A 16,582-nucleotide genomic window follows, 5' to 3' on the forward strand; every position below is an offset into this window, starting at 1 on the left:
GGTATTAAGTGTTACTCATTGTAATGTTCCCTGCCATATAGTTTAATAATCATGTCATATAAAACTTCTCTGAACAGTGTAATGTCTGGGTAGCTGCAGACAAAAAAAAAATTCCAGAATCAGTTGACCTGACCCTGAGGGTCTCTGGTTTATTGGACTTGTATTTTTCAGCTTTGTGAATAAGTTTTATTAAAGCTTTGAATAAGCTTATTTCAGCTTCATATTTAACATTTTTAAAACTAAGACAATTATTGTGACAATTCTGTGGCTTAAAAAATAATTACACAAATGCAGAATTTTTATATATAGAATAGTGGTCAGTGAGAATGAACAGTCCTAGTAAACAAGTGTTACTCAACACCATTCTACCCGTCCATTATTCAGCTTGTCAGAAAGCCAGTTTCTGTATTTCAAAGCAAATTTATCTCACTTTTGTGAAAACATGGAACAGTCTCTGTATTTCAGAAGCCATAGAGCTTCAGTTCCTGACAGAATGACCGAGAATAACAGTCTAGCTGATTGTATGATGGGTTTTCATATCAAATATCAAACAGCCTGCAAGACGAATGAGAGAGTTACAACATCAGTGTGACATGCTCGAAAAACTAAGCAATCACATTACAGTAATCTACAAAGGAAAGGACGGCTTTCAATATTTGGTGTGATAATATGTTTAAGGTGGTGCTCTGCCGGTGCAAGGACGTGCCAACAATACAAGGTGAAATATACCATTACACAAGTGAATGGGTCCCTCAGTGTGAACATGTCACAAGGCCGAGCAAGACTTGACATAGAAATGCAAACATTTACTTTTCCCCTGTTTCAGTTATACCAATGCATGTGTGTGCTGATGTGTATAATAATTAATAATAATTTTTCCCAGTGTACCATTGATTTGTTTTTCCTGATCAAAAAGTCTTTGGTTAATGCACATATTAAAAATCGAGACAATGTATTCATTCAGCCCGTGACCATTTTAACATGTACAGGTGCTATGGGCCCGTTGATCAAGAATCAGGTTGGTCTGCGAAAATTTGTCACACCTCTGAGATGATGTTATATTTGTGTGAATGCAAACATGTGGTGACATTGCCATGCAATATAAGGGGTTAATAAATGAGATTTTAATTAATTATTTAGATTTTTTTCATTGACAGTAGTAGCTACTAATTATAATAATATCTGGCTACAAAAATTTATAAATTAATTGTTTGCCTGTTATAGGATAAATGCTAACACCTGTATATGTTGTTAGCATTAATAAGTCTTTAAACTCCGTAGCTTTGTTAAACTCAATACCAACATCCCATTTTTGGCCTGTACCTTGTGATGTGATGAATTGGGCTTTAAACTACACCAGGCCAAACTCCTCTTCTGTTCATAAGCAGTCAGCTGCTGTTAACTGTACACGCTTGGGCTGCTCTGACCTTGTCTTTCACCAGATTATGCATGACCAACCAGCTGGATGCTATGCTGTTAAACAGTTCTAATATGTGTCGTGCAGTTATCTGATACATGGTTAAAGGGAGGTGACTATGCTGGTCTTGTGGATCTCAGTTACAGTAAGGAGAGGCAGTGTCATGCCAACATCATGCAAATTTTGAGGCAGGTTTTTCCAGCTCTTTGGGGGATCTGAGGGGCCAGGTCACCAGCAACGGGTGATGATGTGGCCTGTCTTCCTGCGGACTGCACAATAAAACACTGTGCTGTAATATTGCATCTTTATTGTATTGTACTGTAATGCATTAGCTTTACATTACAACACATTACATTAGCTTCTCACCTTTCTCTGCATGGAGGAGACAGTTGTGGTCATGAGGTCATTACATTATTGGCATTTAGCAGATGCTCTTATTCAATGTTATGTAGGTCATAGTTGTTTTTTTTTTTACAACATTATCTATTTATACAGCTGAATATTTACTGAGGCAATTGTGGGTTAAGTATCTTGGCCAACAGTATAGCAGCAGTGCCCCAACAGGGAATTGAACTGGCAACCTTTAGGCTATAAGTCCTACTTCTTAACCACTATGCTACACTGCCGCCTCAGGGGCAGTGACTCTCTCTTCTTGCCCTTTACTGTCTCCTCATACTGGGACACTAACTATGGCGGGCAGCTTGCTCCTGAGCAAGGGCAGTTAGCGTGTACTGGGGGAGTATATAGGGGACGATGTAGGACGCAGTCTATAAGTCAATAATCTTATTTTCCATGTGATGGAAATGTTTTTCATTCGGCCACTAGAGGGCACATGACTTCCAGTTCACACAAAAGAGTAAAGAGAGCCTCATGTGCCATCTGGTTTGATTTGAGCTTAGTGTTGTCTCCCGTCCACTACAATCATTGTCCAGAGCCATGGGTTTGTAGAGACTTTACATAATTATTATCAATATTAATGACTTCATTTCCAACACTGAGGACTTCTCTTTTTTGTAGTTGAACCTCCTAATAGAAATCACCATTAGTGTGACACAGTGCCCTCCATAATTGTTCATGCTCCTCATTGAATCGGAACGAACATATATTGCAGAAAAAGAAATGTACGTACCGGATAATTTATTCTGCTTAAAATGTGTTTTAAATGTTAAACATTTGTCTTAATAGGTGCACAGACTAAAGTAATTGTTCAAAAGAAGAAATATTTAATGAATTTTCAAGTGAAGCTGCTGGAACTATAGCTCCTGGTCGAGCATGTTAATGGGCCAATGCAGTCGTCGAAGTCTCCAAAGAAATTGTTACCCTTGGCCATCTCAATCTCAATCAAAAATTTGTAGTCTGAATAACAAGGTTGTTTACAAAAGAAAACTACAAGCTATGTGTTTTGCCAATGAGGAAGTGGGCACATGATACTTGAAACTGGTTGCAGCCCCAAAATTCTGCCTTGTGTGAGCTGAGACGCCAATTCAGCCACTTGGTAGCCAACCAGCCAAGGATATATTTTACTTGAAAAATGTCAGGACAAAGAAGAACCTCAAAACACATCTCCGTTACAAACATGAAGAAAGTTTTAAAAATACTTTGTATTTTGAGTAAGTACCAGCCCCTACTCTTTGACTTAAGAGATTAATCTTCTATGATTGTTTAAAGACATAGCTTTTGGGTTGCTACAAGCAAAGGGCAAGAAGAGCTGTTATGGTATTTCTTTTTTCCTTTGCACAAACTGCATATGCTCTTGACTTTGTCAGGTAAAATAAATGAATTGATGACTTGCTTTCTATAGTAACGTGTTTGCACATATATAATTTGGGTTATAGTTGTAGCAGTACAACATTTAGCCCTCTCAGGGAGAACCTGAGGTGTATAGATTTTGTATGCCTCGTAGGCATGTTATCCATTGACACAAGTGTGAAACCTCAAAACCTGCTGAATTTGTACATGGAGAATATATCTTGTTACTGACAAATAGAGCAGGCGAAAAGGCAAGTCTATTAAAAACCTATTAACTCATTTCGATTTTTTTTTGCCATGCTAGGAGATATAAACAATAGTTGTGACACATTCTGTGTCTTGGTTTTGATAAGAATCCACTATTTGACCCCTAACTGGATGCTTTGTTAAAGGATTATCTTGCTTATCTTTTACTGCAATTTGTGTGATACTATGCCTATGTTTGAAGTCTGATTACACCATTATTCTAAGATTATAGTTTTGATGAAGCCACAATGTTGTCATTCATCCATTTAAAAGCTGTCGTTTAGAATGATCTATGTCTTATCATGACTCTTACTATCCTCTCTATCGTCTGAAGTGGCTTCTTTGTCTCCTTCCTAGTAACAGTTTACCTTGAGTTTCAAATAATATTTAATTCAATATTTGGTTTTACAAACAGGGCATTCTAATTGTTCAGGTAGAGGGGGTTGTTTTTGGGCTGTGTATTTGAAATTACACAGAAAATGGCAAAAAAAAATCAGGGTCACATAAGAATCCCATCACATGAACTAGCTCTTTATTTACATGATTTTTTTAAACATGTTTGCCAATTTTTATATTTTTAACAAGAACTCAAATGTATTTAGTCCCAACCAAAATATAACCCAGGAAAAAGAAAAAAAAACATGTCAGATGTTCTCTGGAGGCCACAGTATAAACATGAATGATGAAGTATACTTGAGTGATTTTACCTGATGATACCTGATGATAGTTTGTTTCTGTGTGTTTCCAGGTCTATTTCTGTCCTTTGTTGTGGGTGAGAATCTGAATGAGACTGCAGGAGGGACAGTGTCTTTCCCACATTCAGTGAAAAAAGAAGGGGTTCTGAAGTATGAGAATGAAACCATTGGCCGAGTCACTGACGGTCAGAGCCAGACTAACCTTTCAGAGCATTTTGCCGGCAGAATGTTCTGGAACAGCAGCAATGGATGCTTCAGCATCACTGCCTTGAAGACAGAGGACTCTGGAGAGTATAAGGTGCACACTAATGGTAGCTCCAGCTCTTACAATCTGACTGTGTCTGGTGAGTTCTGTATGACTGTCTCTGTGTGTAGACTGTAACACAGACGCAGCCTAGAGGCTTAGGAACAAAGCTGGTGTCCAGACTTTGGCAGGTTCGAATCCTCAGTGAGGCAGTGCTGTTGTACCCCTCTCCATTTTTAAAAACGGAGCTTGGCACATGCAGCTCCAGGCTCCACTACGTATCACACCTCATTCAATCTGCTCGTTAATCTTCTCTCTCACGATTGTGGTCCGTGATGACATTCGTGACACAGACCTGAAAGACTGTCTGTGAAATGGAACATGGGCGGTCAGTTTGTTTTGAAAAGTACTGGGGACAACGACGGGTTTGACGTGTTCACACCTTTTTAAAGTGGTGGGGACGAAATGGGCCATGACAAAAAGTGGTGGGGACATGTCCCCAGTGTCCCCAGTGTAAATGACGACTATGAAATAAAATGTTCTGGGGAAGGTATATTAAAGGATTACATGGTTGTGAATGGGTAAAATCTGCCTCTTCCCCATCAATCACATTAGGAATTTTCTGTTTTAAAAAAGTGAAACTGTAGTACTTTCCAGATCATATGATTTGTAGCCTCAGAGGAATGTTATCTGCATTTTTTTCACATTTTGACACTCTCCTGTGTTATATTCTGTGCTTTTTATTCCCACATAAGCAGGAGTTCCTTTCATTTCAATTTAAATTTATATTCATGACAGCTACTGTACAAACTGTCATTCTTCCGAACGTTGTTGTACACTGTTGCTAGAAACTGAAAGACGCTATTTGCAGAATGACGCTGCAAATAAATATGACTCGTGATGTAACCCCAAAAGGCCAGCATGGGTTTCTGTTCCCCTAATGTGTGCAGAGTATTTTTCTCTGATTTCATGGCGTCAGGTAGTTTCAGCTCAGGTAGAGTGGAATTCTTAATCTGTGGCTCTGGCGTGTTAACAGGTGGATGACCTTACCTGATGACGTTTTTTTTTTTCTGTGTGTTTCCAGGTAAATCCTTCATTAAGGATATAAATAAGACTGCAGGAGGGACAGTGTCTTTCCCACATTCAGTGAAAAAAGAAGGGGTTCTGAATTATGAGAATGAAACCATTGGCCGAGTCACTGATGGTCAGAGCCAGACTAACCTTTCAGAGCATTTTGCTGGCAGAGTGTTCTGGAACAGCCGCAATGGATGCTTCAGCATCACTGCCTTGAAGACAGGGGACTCTGGAGAGTATAAGGTGCACACTAATGGTACCTCTAGGGTTTATAACCTGACTGTGTCTGGTGAGTCCAGTACCACTGTCATTGAATGTGGCTGATGATAGCTAAATGGGGTCATGTTCTACGTTGTTCACATTTTGACAGTTATAGGGCCATATGTATCAATCTTTGTGTACGACTTGCCGTAGGACCATGCGAATGCACAATATCACGAATTGTGTACGGAGGTTTTTCGTCAGAGTTATCAAACACCACGTACGCCAAATTATCATCGTGAGATTATGTGCACACGAACGCGTATATCGTCCATTCCCACAATTGTTCTTACATGTACCGACACACGCCTTTAATTCGTCGAATTAGCATATAAAGGTCCCATGTAAATCTGAGTGAAATGCAGAAATTGATGTTGAGGATCAATGGCAGGACGTAAGAAAAGAAATTATTCGGGCACGGAGACAGAGGTGATGGTTGATGAGTATGGAGAGGAGAAAAAATGTCCTTCTTGGAGGCCAGACTAGCGGCATTTCAAATCGGAGGAAAAATGCGTAGTGGCTCAAAGTGGTGACTGCTATGAATGCAGTTTCACCAGAGGAGCGTACGGTGGAGGAGGTGAAGAAGTGTTTTCGATTCACAAAAACAACTTCATCCTCTTTTGGTGCCCGTATTGCAATGTGAGTGTAGTCGATTGCGCCGATTACACTAAGAAAACCAGCCATCGCTGCAAAGTGCATTTTGATATTGGCCTGTTCCGCCGCAGTGTAACGAAATGTTATATACCTTGGAGTCATCTGGGTGATCCCTTTCCACACTATGGGCGTGATACGGGTCAGAGAGGATTGTGATATTCCCGTCCTGTCCACAAGCTCTCTTTGGAATGTCCCGGTGGCGAGAAAACCCAAGGTGGTTAGAACTTGGAGATGAACCGGTATTGCATGGTTTCTGCGCGTTAATCCTATACGTTGCAAATGAGCCTGTTATATAGGAGTAGGGGAGCGCGGGGAACAACCTAACACGGGGAAATTTTTAACACGGACTTCTTATGTTGTTATTCAAGGTCAAGCAGCGTGTGCTTCTGGCCACATTACCACATTTCCTAGCCACGGTCTCCCGCGAAAATTCAGAAAGATTTGTCAGCGTTTTGAAGAAATCTGTGCCAAAGAGTGTTTTCAGGGCATGCAAGTAATTTTTTTCGTCACAAGTGTTTTTGAGTTACTCAGCTTTGTGTGTAAATCACAAAATCCAACTTTATATTACTTTAATCACCATCTTGTTGCCTACAACGTAGCACCGTTTTGAAACATGTAGCCTAACTAGCTCACAGCAAGTACTAGCTAGGCTTAAGTGCGGGGTTACAACTAAGCCACCCTTACTAAACAATGACAAGAAGTTACTTCCCTCTACAAAAAAAAAAGTAACAACAACAAATTTCCTGGAACTTTTTTCACAGAATGAGGCATCGAATAAGAAAAACAGATAAGGAAGTCTCATGTCAGTGTTTATATATAATTTCACGTGTGTGTGTATCGATTGATCTGTCTGTCATATAGATAGATAATATATAATGCAGTATGGATGGAAATATATTTGTTTCATACAATGTAGAATTATATTGAATTAACTTTGTTTTCACTAATTTATTAAACTACTCTAGCGAGTGTTACAATAACCCTCTGTCTGTTACAATTAGCCCCACCCATGGGGTAAGTTGTAACATTGCACTTCCCGACATTTCCGGTGGAATTGCACATGAACGGTAGGTGCTAGAAACCAAGTTCAAGTGTTCGTTTGTAGCAGAGATGTATGTTGCTTGTATGAAAACATGATTATTCCAGATTAAATATTTTAAAAATTATTTCGCAAAAACCAAAATGTGTTATGTTGTGCCCCGCGCTCCCCTACGCATTAAAAATGTTAGATTACACATGGTGATCTGTGACGTTTTCATTTATTATTTTTTAATTACAAGGCCCAATTACAATGTTAATATAATAATGCCAAATTGACAGTCAGTTTTGCCATAATGTCCGACGTTGTTCACAGTTTACACTTAAACCAGTATTTCACGTGGATGCGTGCGCGATAACACTCATCAATGATTGACACAGGACCGTTAGTTCCTCTTGGTGTCGCCAAGCTGCAAATGACCGATTTTATGCGTACACCACCTCGACACCATGCGCAGAGGTACGCATGTTTTCCCGGCAAGTATCTTTTCATGAATACCATTTCATGTGTAGAAAAGTGCTCAGCACGCACCGTTGATACATGTGGCCCATAGTCTTTATATATATACAGTGTTTATAAATTGGTCATAAAATTCATGCTGACCGTGGCTTCTCTGTACCTGTATACAGTATGTTTGTGCTGTGCCTTTAGAAAATCTGGCCCTCTGAATTTCACGTTCGGTATTTATTATCAGTGGGTCTGTATCCCACTATTGCTGTGATTTTGAATGTATTGAATTGCTTCCAACAATTCTGGCATGTCATGGAGGCATGATTTTCAGGTTCATAGTGAAAAGGCCAATCAGAACTTTAGCTTCAGGACTGCAGTGCCACCTAGTGTATGCTGTCTGCCAGCCTTAACAGTTGTTTTAAATCAAAGAAAGTCATTCAGACATTACTTTTTATCATCTGACAAACTCCCAGAGGGAGTCCCATGCCCTGCCACTCCATGTAGTGTTGCAAGACTCCATGTCATGGTGGGGGGGAAGTAATGATAAAGACTGAGTTTCATAAGCTGAAATACCCAGACGCAAAAAAACATACCTGAAAATCAGCCACAGGATGCTGTTGCAGTCAAAGGAGAGAGAGTAACTCGATTACACATTGTGGCACATTTGCTCGCAGCATCATCAGAATAAGACAATACAAAAAAAAAAAAAAAAAATCACAAATTAGCTGAACACTTGTGCCTGGAACAGAAAGCTTGTGGCTGCCCATTTCGCCATTGTGGCCCACCATTTCAGCGTAGCGCTGTGGAAAAAAGAAGGTGCTGCTGTTGCGATGGGATTTACTAGCATGGGACACAGGGAACAGGAAGTCTTAGCGCTGTCATTTGTCTCTGCACAGTTGCCATAAGCAAGCCGACAACAAAGGCGTATAGGTATGGAAACGGAACCTGCATTGCTTTGTGCTATACAAATGATTGGAATCACCGGCTCCAATGGGTTCGGATGAGTGACAATCAGACCATGGCGCAACTGTACACCCCCAGTGAAAAACCCTGGCTTGGCCTGTTACTGAACGGGGAAGATAAGGATAGGTACATGTGTGTGGTCAAAAAGCAAGGTGTGGAAAAGTTCACCATCATCCAGAAAAAGACCTTCTGCAACAGTGAGTATTGTGTGTATACTTTGAATCTGTTGCTTCTCCTGTTCCTTCTATCTTTGCATTTTTTTTTTTTATTATATTTTATTTTTTATTTTTATTTGACTTTCTGTGACCAGGGTCGGTTTGATTGTGATATGCAGCAGATCCTTGGGGATATGTTCTTGATATCCCCATCATGGGGAGATCTGTAAATGACACGATACAATACATTTTATGCACCTCTGGATATACTGGATATATAATGACATCCAGTAAAAATGTAACAAGCTATTTCAGTTCACCTGAAATACATATTCAAAAACAATTTTCAGTTCTCTAGTTGAGTTTTTGATAGTTCAAAAACTATCAATAAAAGCATCTCCATTCACTTATATTGCTACCAGTAATTATCCATACTTGAAAAAGGTAATCTCTCGCACCTGGGAGACAGATCTGCAGTTCCCCGAATCACCTTAGGAACAGGTGGGGTCTTTAGGGACCCGGACAAAATTCACCAGTGAGAAATATCTTCTGAAAGCGTATGTTGCTCACATGTTACTCTGTTCACATATTTCCTGAAGTTGGCTCCAATTGGCTGGTGTTCATCACATGGGGTGTCTGGTCATAGTCATTGATCTTATTACCATATTGGATGATTTGAGGGCTATTTGAAAAGTCATAATGTTGTTTCCATACTTGCAATACAGGTTGCTGGTCATGCTGGACTGATCATTCAAATTCCAATTACCCAGTATCTGTTTTCCTTTTTGACTTGAAGTGCAGCGTACAGAATATTTCTATCACCTTAAATCACAGTTTGAATTACAGACTTCTTAAGCGTGTCTATTTGTGCTATTTTATTTTGTTATCTATATTTATTTATCATTAATGTTCTGAAACGTTCACCTCTGAAGCATGCTCATTATTTCCCCGTCACCTTCCCACACAGCTCCTGTGTCAAAGCCCAAAATCGAATTTTCCGGATGCCATCTTCACTGTTCTGTAGAGAACGGCACAGATGTTACCCTGTCCTTGTTTCTTGGGAATAAAATGTTTGTGTACATCACCGACCCCTCTACCCCACTTACGTTGTCTGTGATTGTGGAAAAGAGAGGCATCTTCAGATGTGAGGCAAAGAACCATGTCAGCAATGAGACACTGTCAATCAAAGTGGATAACATCTGCTCAGGTGAGCTTACTGTGGTATATTCACACCTGCTCACACATAACCATGTTACGCTGCTGCCCATTTTGACTCCAGTGAACTCTTAAAGCATTCCGGCCCTTGTTGTTTTATCAGAGATGGCTCAGACTAACTCTATATCAGATTCATGGCCACTGAAAGATCCGTAATCTCTCTAGTCTCCATTCACTGTACAAACATGCAACCACTTTGACTTTCCGTGGTTCTCTTGTGGGGATCCGTAAAGGCATTTTGTTTCCTCCTTGTATATTTTTTCCTCATCTTCCTTTTAGCCAGAAACAAATTTGCTCACAGGTGCCAGTTGCCTTGCCAAAGTGTCAGACTGTCGAAGATTATGCATGATTTGATGTACAGTAAAATATGATGCAAGAGATCAGTCTCCTAAAGTATGGCTATGAGCTCCCACAGAGGAGTTATACTATTATACAAACAGTCAAGGGCAATGACCTATTTGACATCATGGCTCTCCTTTCTTGCTACAGCACCATCAAGAGCTTCCCATCCAGTCTGTGAGTACTGTTCTCATGGTCATGGTTTCTGCTAACATAACATTAAAGGAAACGTGAAGCTATCGCATTTTGCAAAAAAAAATATTTGAGATCTTCTTAGTGTGTGAGGGTTGCGAACCAGCAGGCATGCAGCACAGATGAATGGGACATGTTGGGTGCAATTTAGACATTGTGGGGATGCTGAGTGAGGGCCAGTGATTGTATTAACTTTAGATTTTCAATCCATATTTTCAATCCATATAATCCATCATTTTTTTTTCAGTGATTTCTTCGAAATGATAAACAACGTTAGCGTTTATCACTTGATGCATTTTTCACACGTCTCATGGTTTACCATTATTTCTATTCAAATGCTTCTTGTCAGCAGCTACCTACCTACCTAGCTACCTAGCAGTAAAGCTATTGAGGAATCCTTTGTGATTTTTTTGTGCTGTTGTTGGTGAAATTATCAAAAAAAAAAAAAAAAAAAAGCTTTGCCCAGCATTTGCTCACAGTGTGAAGCTTTTCTCCTTCAAAGTTTGGTCAAAATGTTTCAAAATTGTACTGATTGTTTGAAATGATTGATTGTTTGAAATGTATATTGTTTTGATTTGGGTTTTAAGGGATTAATATTTTATTGACATTTATATTGTGATACAATATATCTTTCATAACTTGGAATACTGGCTTTGCAGGTTGTCATTCTTTTGTTTTGACCATATCTGAAATGTATTTGAAATTGTATTTTTTTTATTTTTTACCCACAGGCAACTATCACTTGAAACAATCTTTCCTTGCTATCTTCATTCTTCTTAGCGTTTCTACTGTGTTGTTTTAGATCAGGTATGTATTGACCAAGTTGTTTAGCATTCAGTCAGTGCTGCACACATTACATTAAATTATTGGAATGTAGCAGACGCTCTTATCCAGAGCAGCTTACATTAGTTACAGCTTTTTACAATGGTAACCACTGTCCTGAGACAGTTCGGGGTTGAGTGGCAGCAGTGCTCCAGCAGGGGATTGAACTGGCAACCTTTCAGTTACGAGTCCTGCTCCTTAACCACTATGGTGCCTTGTACCCCACAATCTTATCCATTTATTATACAGCTGGATATTTATTAAGCTAATTGTGGGTTAAGTACCTTGCCCAAGGGTGCAGCAGCAGTGTCCCCGTAGGGAACCGGCAACCTTTCGGTTACAAGTCCTGCTCCTTAACCACTATGCTGCACTGCTACCTGCACACAAAAATCCTCCCATTTCAAGTAATACCTTTTAAGGAGTAACGGGCTGACTGTTGTAATTTTCAGTGTCTGCATGTAAATATCTGTTTTAGGCAGACAGATTTTGCCTTACTGATCCTTACTGGTCCAAATGATAGTGAGGCACTTCATACGGTTTAAAGGAGTGTAAAGTTTGAGCAGAGGATGAAGTCACTTTACATGGGAGGTTTACATTTACATTTACATTTATTCATTCAGCAGATGCTTTTATCCAAAGCGACTTACAAGTGAGGTAGAGTATGACAAAAGCAAAAAAAATCATTGAGTCTACAACAATAGAAGTGCTGCATGACCTGATATCAATGGTTGGCCAGGCAAGGTCCTTGACATATATATTTAAATGGAACCTTAAATCGCCTGCACAGGTAAACACAGCTGTTTCAAGATTGGGATACCTTTTGATAAACATTCACATGAAATGAGCACACATTGTGACTCGAATTTCACTCCATCTATCATTATACCAACACAAACCTAACAGACCAGCATTTAAAATTACACAAACACCAAAGTCTTAATATATCACACCTGCCATAATAAACCAACATCTCCCTGTCATGGTAAAAAATACTCTTCACACAGCTTCAAATATCTGCTCTTTCCACCATGGTAAAATACTAAGATCATGTACAGTCATGTAACTCAAAAATTGAATTTCCCATATATTAAATCCCTTATCGTAAAACAAGATATACCTATCATTGTAAAATACTCCTGTAACAGAAAATTCCCGCTCCATCAGCTTGGTTTTGCCTAGGTAAGTACTACATATTAATATAAGTATTAAGCAGCTGACCCTGCTTATTAAAGCTACTTCTGTGCATCTGCCTGTCAGCCAGTGTGTTATGTCAGTCCAGCAACCAGTTCATGAAAGTTATGGATTCATTCTCTTTCTCACCCACAGACCAAGAATGAACCCACCACAGAGCGTCCCAACACCTGATGCCTTTTTTTTTCTTTTCTTTTCATTTGGATGTTTTAGATCCATTACCTAAACAGCATATTAGCTTGTCCCTTTACATTGTTCATGTTCCGTGTTTTAGATTTTTTTTTTTTTCATTTTGTTATGTTCTCGTTTAGTCTAGGCAATCTTGGAGCAGTCAGTACTGCATATGAATAACTGTATGATTATGGATTGTGTAAGTGAGTATTGGTGCAAAACCAAAAAAAAAATGGATGCATTTATGGGGAAGGGAGGAGGGAGTGAAACACAGATGCATAAACAACATGTCAAGAAGCATTTGTGTAAGTGACCAAGTGCAATTATTTCCACCTGAAACACTACACCCCCCCCCCCCCCCTCCCCCCCACTGAACCATTAATCCCCCCATAGGACCAGACAAACACTATTCAATCCATTTCACATGGAATCCATTTCATGCTGCACCTGGCACTTTTTGTACAGACAAAAAAAGATCATTCATTAGACATGCTGCCATAGAGTCATGCTGCTATTCCCCTCCAAATGTTTTCAAAACTGAGTGTATTGATTATGGATATATGTTGTTTTAGTTCTCTTTGTAATTTATATACACTGTTGATATAGGAGAAACCGCATTTCATTTTTGATTGTACACAAGTGCATGATAAAATGACAATAAAGGAAATCTCAATCTGAAATCAATTTAATAAAATACACTGAATAAAACAAGGTACTCTGATATATTTTCTACATCTGTTTGATGAAATTACCACATTTCAATAAAAATAAAAATAAACTAGTCTACTGGGATTTCTAATACCACTCAACAATCTCAGATAAATGGCGCCATCTGCTGTTGTTAATAATGACATTAAAAAGTCTAGTCCTCCCATGTAAGACAACCTGACTTTTCAGATGTAATTTCTGAAGTAGAAAAAAAACCGCTGTCTAACATTCAGGCCAATATGGAAAGTCCAAGTGTTTCTTCAACAGTATTTAGTGTATTAGTTGTGGCAATAGGTCAAAAGGTGCAGGAGATGTGCCTATTTTAAGTGCTACAAACTGATTGTATCTTAGCAGCCATACTATTTGGACACTGAACTATGTGTTCATTTTCCAATTAGGACCTGATATGTAATGATGTAATGATATACAAAAAACTGGTCGCAATATCTGCTTTTCTTTGTGTGGTCTGTGCCTTGTGATGTCCATTAGAACAAAATGTCATTAAAAACTAAGTACATGGATGTTTCAACCTGTTTTTCAGTATAGCACCCCAAAGTGTCCAAATTTCACTAAACTTGCTGTGTCGCACCCAGGCCTAATTATAAGCATGTGTATCAACTTTTATGCCAATGAACAAAAACATTGCAGAGATATGGCCGCTCTTACTTTATGGCGACTTCACAGGTGAATTTGTGGGTACACTGCGGCCACATTGTTCCACCCGTCTTAACAACTGTTAAAGACAATGGTCCAAAGAGGTAATACACAAAACCTCATTGTGGCCCCTAATAATAATAAACCATGGGAAGGTTTTTGGTTGGACACACAGAACATCTGTAAATCAGCTTTGTAAGGATGTGTTACCTATTATGTGATTGGTAAGTCTAGCTACACACATTCCCCAACGAGTTGTTTTCTTTTGGTCAGTGGAAACAGTATTCTAACTTCTTGTTTTAGCTCAGGACACTATATATTTATATATTTACATATATAAAATTTTTGCCACAGCTTTTTTCGGGTATGAGACTTGGTACATGGGGACAAAATTAATAATAAAAACGAAATTGAAGTCAAGTGGAACCAGGGCGTTAAAAACGTTCTGTTTACCGTGAACATTTCCAAATAAGCTCATTTTCATTGCTCATACGGCAGAATTCATAACTATGACCAAACACTACAGCACTCAACAGAAGAGCTTCCACTGCGATACGAGCCTTCTGTGACATCATAGGCCTACAACTCCATCATCACAATGAACTTAACTGCCGCTGCCTTTTAAATTGACTCGTCTTATTAGTTATCACCATTCTTCGATTGACTGCATGAGAATAAGCGAATTTACTACAACTGTATATTCTGAGTGATAATTTGTTGGAACAAACAAATTATTATAGAGGCCAACAACCAACAGCAAAATAGCTTGCCAGTATGGCAGCTATTTGGCCTTGGTACTTGTTTGTTTTTTTATTGAATTTAGGCATACCGAAAAACGGTATCCATGACAAGTCTGTGGAGTGCGATCCATGTCGAGATGAATTCTGTAAGGGTAAGTATTCCGGTACGCAAAAATGATTAACACGCATTAACACGACGCTCCAATCCGTATAATAGCGGAGCTACTGTGGAAATAGCACATCCCTAGCGGCGACATGGGAACTTCTCACTGCTAAACTTGTGTGATTAACAGTTCTTTTCAAGGTGAACAGAATATAAGTGTCTTATCGCTAATACAGAAACAAATACCTAGCAGTTAAAACATTATAACTAGCTACATAGCTGGCTAGCTATCCATATAGCTTCATACAGTTCATTATCCATGCAAGCAAACGATAAACGGGAAACCCAGTTATCTCGCTAGCTAAATATAATTTTGATATTTGGAATCACGTGGCAAGTTGTAGGCTATATGAGCATCACCCCGATCTCTGATTGAACAATTGCTATATACAGTGGACGGGAGACCCAGCCCTACATGTACGTTTTTGAAATAGCTAAAATAGCTTTGTCACAGAGCGGAGGATTCTGTCTTAAGTGAGCTGTGCCGTCTGTGTAATCAGAATACGCTTTTTCCACAGTGCTGCAGTGCCTGTGGGAGGATCCGCAGTACTCGCGGATTGATGCCTGCGTCAGCGGGATAAATGATTGCGCAGACACTGTAAGCACCTTGTTGAAACTCGAACTGCATTTTGTTGAGAAGCACTTTTTGGCAGGTTTTGTGGCCTTGCCATTCTTCAGCAATGACAACCGTTGCTCAATGTATATTACAGTGTTGTACTGGTCTGGAATTTTAATTAGAATGGCATGAAAACATCTTTCTTTTTTTTTTCAATTCAGGTAACAAATGATGATGACACCAAAGACCTCAGTGCTTTGCGTCAGCATATGTGTCTACCACAAGATGAATTCCTTTGCCTTGAGGTAGACCGCCCAGCTGCAGGTGACTGGCTTACGTGATTCCTTTTAATATGAACATTCAGTGGTAAGGTGGGTGATTTCTCATGTTTCAACATCTAAAACTTTATTTGCTGTTTTCAGATAATACCTCTTATTGTTCTGAAGATGACCATTTCCTGACCGGTGCTTCTGATATTGTAAGTTATGACACTTTTTTTTACTTTTTTTAGGGTTTGAGTTAGTTAGTCACTGCTTGATGCAATTGAATAACTGCATCAAGCAGACCTAAATGTCCTTTAGGATTTTACTGTTTGGCTGTTCTACTAATGTTGATTTGTAAATGGCTTTAAAATCACCAATACAGCCTGCAGAGTTTAAGCGTGGGTGTAAGGGGGTGAAGTTTGTTAGTAAAAGTGGGTTTGATTGGCCCAGTGCAGCCCCAGGTAGCGGGAGGTGTTACCTGAATTGTTTTTGCTGGTTGTTGTTCAGCTCGCCAGCCTGCTGGGGGAATGGCGGCCGGTCTTCCTTGCTGTGGTAGTGGAGGTTCTCACCATCGCCGCCTTCATCTGGCAGATGGTGCTCCATGTAAGCCTTTTTGTATTA

At 39.4% G+C, this 16,582-nt stretch overlaps 1 long non-coding RNA gene across 1 annotated transcript; it reads left to right on the forward strand.

The window, feature by feature from the left end:
- Positions 1-9,948: 9,948 nt before the first annotated feature.
- Positions 9,949-12,890, forward strand: LOC118768868. The gene is made up of 4 exons (XR_005004460.1): positions 9,949-10,154; positions 10,652-10,678; positions 11,425-11,500; positions 12,842-12,890. It is a non-coding gene; the product is annotated as an uncharacterized LOC118768868 (long non-coding RNA).
- Positions 12,891-16,582: the final 3,692 nt, after the last annotated feature.

This window comes from Megalops cyprinoides, chromosome 2 (assembly GCF_013368585.1).
Source record: "Megalops cyprinoides isolate fMegCyp1 chromosome 2, fMegCyp1.pri, whole genome shotgun sequence".
Lineage (NCBI taxonomy): Eukaryota > Metazoa > Chordata > Actinopteri > Elopiformes > Megalopidae > Megalops > Megalops cyprinoides.